Source organism: Piliocolobus tephrosceles, chromosome 2 (genome assembly GCF_002776525.5).
Source record: "Piliocolobus tephrosceles isolate RC106 chromosome 2, ASM277652v3, whole genome shotgun sequence".
Lineage (NCBI taxonomy): Eukaryota > Metazoa > Chordata > Mammalia > Primates > Cercopithecidae > Piliocolobus > Piliocolobus tephrosceles.
The window spans coordinates 119488549-119495406 of record NC_045435.1 but is presented as its reverse complement, the minus strand read 5'-3'; positions in this window follow the sequence as shown (position 1 = coordinate 119495406).

The following is a 6858-nucleotide window of genomic DNA, read 5'->3' as shown; positions in this document are numbered from 1 at the left end:
TATTGAATAATCCAGGGAGCCTATTACATTAATTTTTTTTCAATATTTAACTTTAAAAATATTTAAGAGTGACACATGATAATTGTATATATTTATAGAGTATAAGATGTTTTGGTACATGTATTCATTGTGTAATAATCAAAACAAGGTAATTAACATACCTATCATCTTAAACATTTATTATTTCTTTGTCATGAGAATATTATAAAACCTCTCTTCTAGACTGGGCACGGTGGCTCATGTAACTCCAGGGATTTTGGGAGGTCAAGGCAGAGTCACTTGAGGACAGGATTTCAAGACCAGCAGGCAAGGAGTTTGAGACCAGTCTGGTCAACAAAGTAAGACCTTGTCTTAAAAAAAAAAAAAGTCTGGGCATGGTGGCACATGCCTGTAGTCCCTGTGACTGCTACTCCAGAGGTGGAGGCAGGAGGACTTCTAGAGGCCAGGAGTTCGAGGTTGCAGTGAACTATGATCACACCACTGCACACTCTCGTCTGGACAACAAAGCGAGATCCTGTCTCCCAAAAAACAGACAAACAAACAAGCAAAACAAACATATGAAAACAAAACTTCTTGTAACTATTTTGAAATATACAATATGTCATTATTAACTATAAGTCATTCTACTATTCAACAAATAAAACAGAACTTATTTCGATCTGACTGAGACTTCATACCCTTTGACCAATTTTTCACCATCTCCCCTCTCCTAACCCTCCACATCCTCTGGTAACCACTATTCTACTCTCTACTTTTATGAGAACAACTTTTTATCTTCCACTTGTGAATGTGATCATAGGGTATTTGCTTGGCTTATTTTACTTTACTTAATATACTCCAGGTTTATTCACGTTGCCACAAATGACAGGATTTCTTTCTTTTTTTGTGGCTGAATAGCATTCCATTTTGTATTACGCCACCTTTTCTTTCTTCATCTGTTGATAAATGTTTAGGTTGATTCCCTATCTTGGCTATTGTGAATAGTGCTGCAATAAACAGAGGCAGATATCCCTTGAACATACATCCCGACCCCCCCCCCCACCCCCCCTTTGGATATATACCCAAAGGAATGCTGGGATAGCCAGATCACATGGTTGTACTAGTTTTAATTTTTAAAAGAAATCATCATACTGTTCTTTTTCTTTTTTCTTTTTTCTTTTTCTTTCTTTTTTTTTTGAGACTGAGTCTCAGCTCTGTTCCCCAGGCTGGAGTGCAGTGGCGTCATTTCAACTCACTGCAAGCTCCGCCTCCCGGGTTCACGCCGTTCTCCTGCCTCAGCCTCCCGAGTAGCTGGGACTGCAGGCGCCCGCCACCACGCCCAGCTAATTTTTTGTATTTTTTAGTAGAGACGGGGTTTCACCGTGTTAGCCAGGATGGTCTCGATCTCCTGACCTCGTGATCTGCCTGCCTCAGCCTCCCAAAGTGCTGGGACCACAGGCGTGAGCCACCATGCCTGGCTCATAGTGTTTTTTCACGATAGATGTACTAATTTACATTCCCACTAGCAGTGTGTAAGGGTTCTCTTTTTTCCAGAACCTAATCAACACTTGTTATCATTTGAGTTTTTGATAGTAACCATTCTGACTGGAGTGAGGTGGTATCTCATTGTAATTTTGATTTGAATTTTCCTGATGATTAGTGATGTTGAGCATTTTTTCATAGATCTCTCGGTCATTTGTCTGTCTTCTTTTGGGAAATGTGCATTCAGGTCTTTTGCTCATTTTTTAATTGGGTTGTTTTTTGTTGTTATACAGTAGTTTTAGTTTCTTATATATATTGGATATTGTTTATAAATGTTCTATTCTCTTTCCAAATTCAAATAAAAGAATTTATTTTTCCACAAAAATATATTTCTAGTACATTTTAAACAGATTTTAAGAATAAGTTTTGCTAGCATTTACATTGTATTAAAAATTTCAATGCAATCTAATATGAGCTGTTGATTTTTCTTATTTTTACTGCTCTTAAAATCCTAATCTACTTCCGCCTAGTGAAGAAAAGCATACTGGGACATGATATATTAATTCCTGTCATTCAAAATTATTTTACTCACAATTCCAGGAATTTGAATTTATAAGCAAAATAATTACATGATACCATGCACAAGGACTTAGCCAATTCTCACTCTTCACTGGCTAAAATCTTAATAAGAAACCATGAGGCTGGAATGTATTATTTTTGGCTTAAACTTCTGCATGTTATCATCCAAGTTATTAAAATGTCAGTTTTATGTCTACATGTCTTGTTCCTCCTTGAGTCAGTGAAAATGAATAAAAATTCAACATGATCGTAACTTATTCTTATCCTCTTGCTCACCTATGTACAATGAGTACTTGCATTTCTTATATTTCCCCTTCTCAAATTACATGGAAAAAACAGTTACTGCCATAGAAGAAAGAATATATATAAGGTATACTTTATTAGATAAGCTTCCTTGAGTCTTAAGATTTTTATCTGTTGTATTATTTAATTAATTGAGCTGTAAATATATACAATGTGAAGCTGATAGAAATTTATAGGTGATTTCATTTAATTTTCCCCAAAGAACATGTTTCAGCCCCTATCTTTTTAAGTCTCTAGAAAATTCAATAGCAACTTCACATTATAGGAATTTTAATATGCACAAACATGGAGAGAATAGTAGTAATGAACTACCATGTGTGCATTACTAAATTTCACTTAACAATAATTATCCACATTTTACTGCTTTTGTCTCAATAGCCTTTGATATGGTGGTATCTCTGTCCTTTTCTTCTGATAACACATTCCCCTTCCTAGTTTGCTTCCTACCCTCTGTCTGCGTCTTCATGAGCTCCTTCTCTTGTCTTGTCGTTTTCCCCTTGAACTCAACCACTGCCATGGTTTTATCTATCATCTTTGGCCAACTCCTAATTCTCGTGTACTACTCAGATAGCTTTTCTGAGGAATATCAATATGACCAAACAAGAATACATTATTTTTCCTATTCTCTTCAACCCAATTCTGCTTTTAGTATATCAAGAAATGGTCTATCATTCAATTTTTATGGAGAATTAGACATATGATCCTTGATGGTCCTGTATTTCACAATAAATCTTCAAGTTAGTCAATTTAGTCTTAGTGTCTTTAAGCCTTTTATAATGTGCCTACGTCCTTCCATCTGTATTGTCAAACTCTAGATCAGCATTGTCCAATAAATATAATGCAATCTATACATGAGAGTAGCACATATAAACTTAAAGTTTCCAAAAATTACATTTTAAAAAGTAAAAAAAAAGGGTAAAATCAAATTTAATAAGGTATCTTATTAAAATATCAGTATATCCAAAATATTGTCCTTTTAACATGTCATCAATGAATAAAGTTAGTAATTAGATATTTTACTTTTTTCTTACTAAATCTTTGGAATCTGGTACGTATTTTATACTTAAAGCACAACTTTATTTGGACAGGACACATTTTAAGGACTCAATAGCCACAGGTAGCTTGTGTCTACCATATTGGACAGAGCAGCTTTAGTCCAAGTTGCAACCACCTCTTGTCGTTGTGTCTGTTAATGGGTTTCACACATCCCCACCTGGTTCAGTTTCAATTCATTCTTCCCAAGCAGCTAGAGTAATTTTTTTTTCAATCCCAATGTGCTCTAATGACTGCCAGCTAAAATCTTTCCGTGATTTTTCACTTTTCTCTTTGGCTAAAGTCTGTACATAACCTATAACACCTTTTGTGATCTGACTGCACTTTCTCTCTCCAATTTGCATAATACCCAAGGCTTTTTCTCATCTCACAACTTTTGTACAAGCTTAAAATATTTTTGTTCCTATCCATCTTTATTCTTAGCTTAAGTACCACTTAAATGTTTCCTTGAGATCCATTTCCACTCTTCTATCCCAGAGTGTGTCACGATTCCAGTTACTTAGTATTACTGCACAGACTGCTCTTTTTTTATAGGAGAAATTACTTGAGTTATTAATTATTTAATGTAGGCCTACCATTCCAGGCTATTAGTCACTCTTGTTCATTGACACAGAGAACCGTGTTTGATACTAAATATTTATTGAATGTATGAATTTGGTCCTCTCAACATTATTCACATGAGAAAAAGCCAAGGTTACCAAGATAGGCATAGACCAATCGTGAGTCATGGGCCTGGGCTAGGCAAGGGACTCTATCTTTGAGCACAAAGCTACCTCATTCTTCCACAAAATTAACGTTGTGTTAGCAAGAAACACAGGGAAGAGGTGGCTATTGTGTAGGCCACTAACACTGTCTACCAGAATTTCCAATTTATCATTGTGATAGACTGCTTATCTACTTTGACTTACATCAACCCCAAGAAAAGCAAGGCAGAGCCATCTGGAGATACACTTGTGGATGAAGGAGTTTTGTTTTTAACTATAAAAGTAAAGGAGAGGAAACATTATTAACCAGGATTCACAAACACTCCTCTATCAACTCATCTGGCTCTCCCGACAATTCTGACAACCTCACTACGTTGGTGTTACTATCATCAACCATAATTGACAAATGAGAAATCACGAATCAGAAAGGTTAAGTGATTTTGTTCAAAGGCAATTGTATGTTAGGATTTGCAAAAGGACATATGTGTTCTGATTTCCAAATCGAAACTCTTTTCCCTTCACGAGTGGTATGTAAGAGTATTGGCATCACCTGGGAGCTTGTTAGAGAAAAGCAAATTCTCAGAGGCCACCTCAGACTTAATAAATTAGACTCTCTGGGAGTTTGCCCGGTAACCTGTGTTTAACAAGCCCTCTAGGTGATTCTTTTGCACACTAAAGATTGAGAAGTGCTGCATTACACACTACTACCCACACTCCTTTCTGCTAAATTGATCATTTTTTTTTTTTTTTTTTTTTTTTTTTCTGGTTGTTACATGGTTCAGCAGAAAAAGCAAAGTACTGCATTTTGCTGAAGTTCAACTCAGGAGTCCCTTTTGGCCATTCGGGAACATCATAAAAAGTCAAAGTTGTCTTTCCCTTATTTCCAGATTCAAAGGACCCTTGAATTTTGGGATCCATGCATTGGCCCCATTTTCAAGGTTACATTGTTGAATCAAATGAGCCAGTTATTCCTATATACAGCCTGAGTACACAAAGGGAGATAGGGTGAATCTGCAACTCATAGAACTTATTTTTATATACTTAATAATGAGTCAAACTGTACTCTCTCCTCTGCCAAAATGAGAGCCCTTTGCTCTCTATTTCTCATACACTTCTGTGATCCAAACATTTTACCATAAAACCTTCAGTATTTTCTTTCTGAAAAAATAAACAAAAAATTTCAGTGACTAATAAACATCTCTGACAAAGATGCTCTAATTTTAGCATATAATCTATTTGTCTTCTTTCAAATTTGATTCTGTCATTTACTATGTTTTCAGTACTACAGTAATTCTAACCCATAAATAATGGGTCTATCCCGGCATACTGTCTATTTTCCACATTTCTGTCCTCTTTGTGAGAGTGAAAGGATTTAATAGACCCAGGGTTCATTTCAGGCCCAATTTCAGGCTAATACATCAGCAAAGTCTGTCTCTCCCAGTTTTGGGAACCTGGCATTCTCAGTCAGTAACCACTTGGATAACTACAGATTTTTGCTGCTTCTTGGTTTTCTCAGAATTCTATAGTCACACTTTATTGTTGTCCCCCAGGAACAAATCTTACATTGGACATGTTCTTTCCTATTAAAATTTGCTTGCACACAAGGAGAAAGCATTGTGCTGACTTTGAAGTCAGTCCAAACTCTATGGCTGATGACCTGAGCAAGCTGCTTACTTCTCTGTTCAGTTCCCCATCTATAAAATGGGTATAATTCAATGATTCTCAAATTCTGGGGTACATTAGCATTATTATCTGGAGGTCATGTAAAGAGAGAAAGCAGGCCAGGTACAGTGGCTCATGCCTGTAATCCCAGCACTTTGGGAGGCTGAGTTGGGCAGATCACAAGGTCAGGAGTTTGAGACCAGCCTGAACAATATGGTGAAACCCCGTCTCTACTAAAACTACAAAAATTAGCTGGGCATGGTGGCAGGTGCCTGTAATCCCAGCTACTTGGGAGGCTGAGGTAGGAGAATCGCTTGAACCTGGGAGGCGGTGGTTGCAGTGAGCCAAGATCATGCCACTGAACTCCAGCCTGGGTGACAGAGCAAGACTCTGTCTCAATAAATAAATAAATAAATAAATAAATAAATAAATAAAAGCGGACTGCTGGGCCCTCCACAGAATTTCTGATTCAATGGGTCTATGACGTAGCCCAATAATTTGCATTTCTAAAAAGGTCTCAGGTGATGGCAGATGCTGCTTATTTAGAGATCACACATTGAGACTCACTGGCATAATGTTATTAGGAATAGAAACACTATCTGCAACATTCCCAATTCAAAGTATCCACCTAATAAATATTAGTCCTCTGCTTTCCCTTCTATTCCACGTCTTCTCAAAGGAAAGGAAATACATGACAAAAATAAGTTGATAACATTGGATTTAAATGTAACTAATCTAAATGTAATTATTGTTGGACAAGCCTTTCTGGAAGCAAACCAAAAAAATTTTCTGAAGCAGTAAATGAAAGGAAATATTTTAGATAAATGAACATTTAGAACTAATGATTGGTACTAGTAAAGGCATCAGGCAAAGGGAAGGCCATTATACTGTTAGTAGAAAAATAAACATATACATAATTTTGGAGAGCAATTTGGTAGTAACCACCAAAATGTGACCCAGTAATTTCACTTCTAGAACTATATTTTTGAGAAATAAACACAAATAAACAGGGATATAGTGTAACATATTTGCATAGCAGCTCTTAAACTCAAGAATGCAAGAAATGTAATATTTTTTTCATAAGTCAGCTTGATTT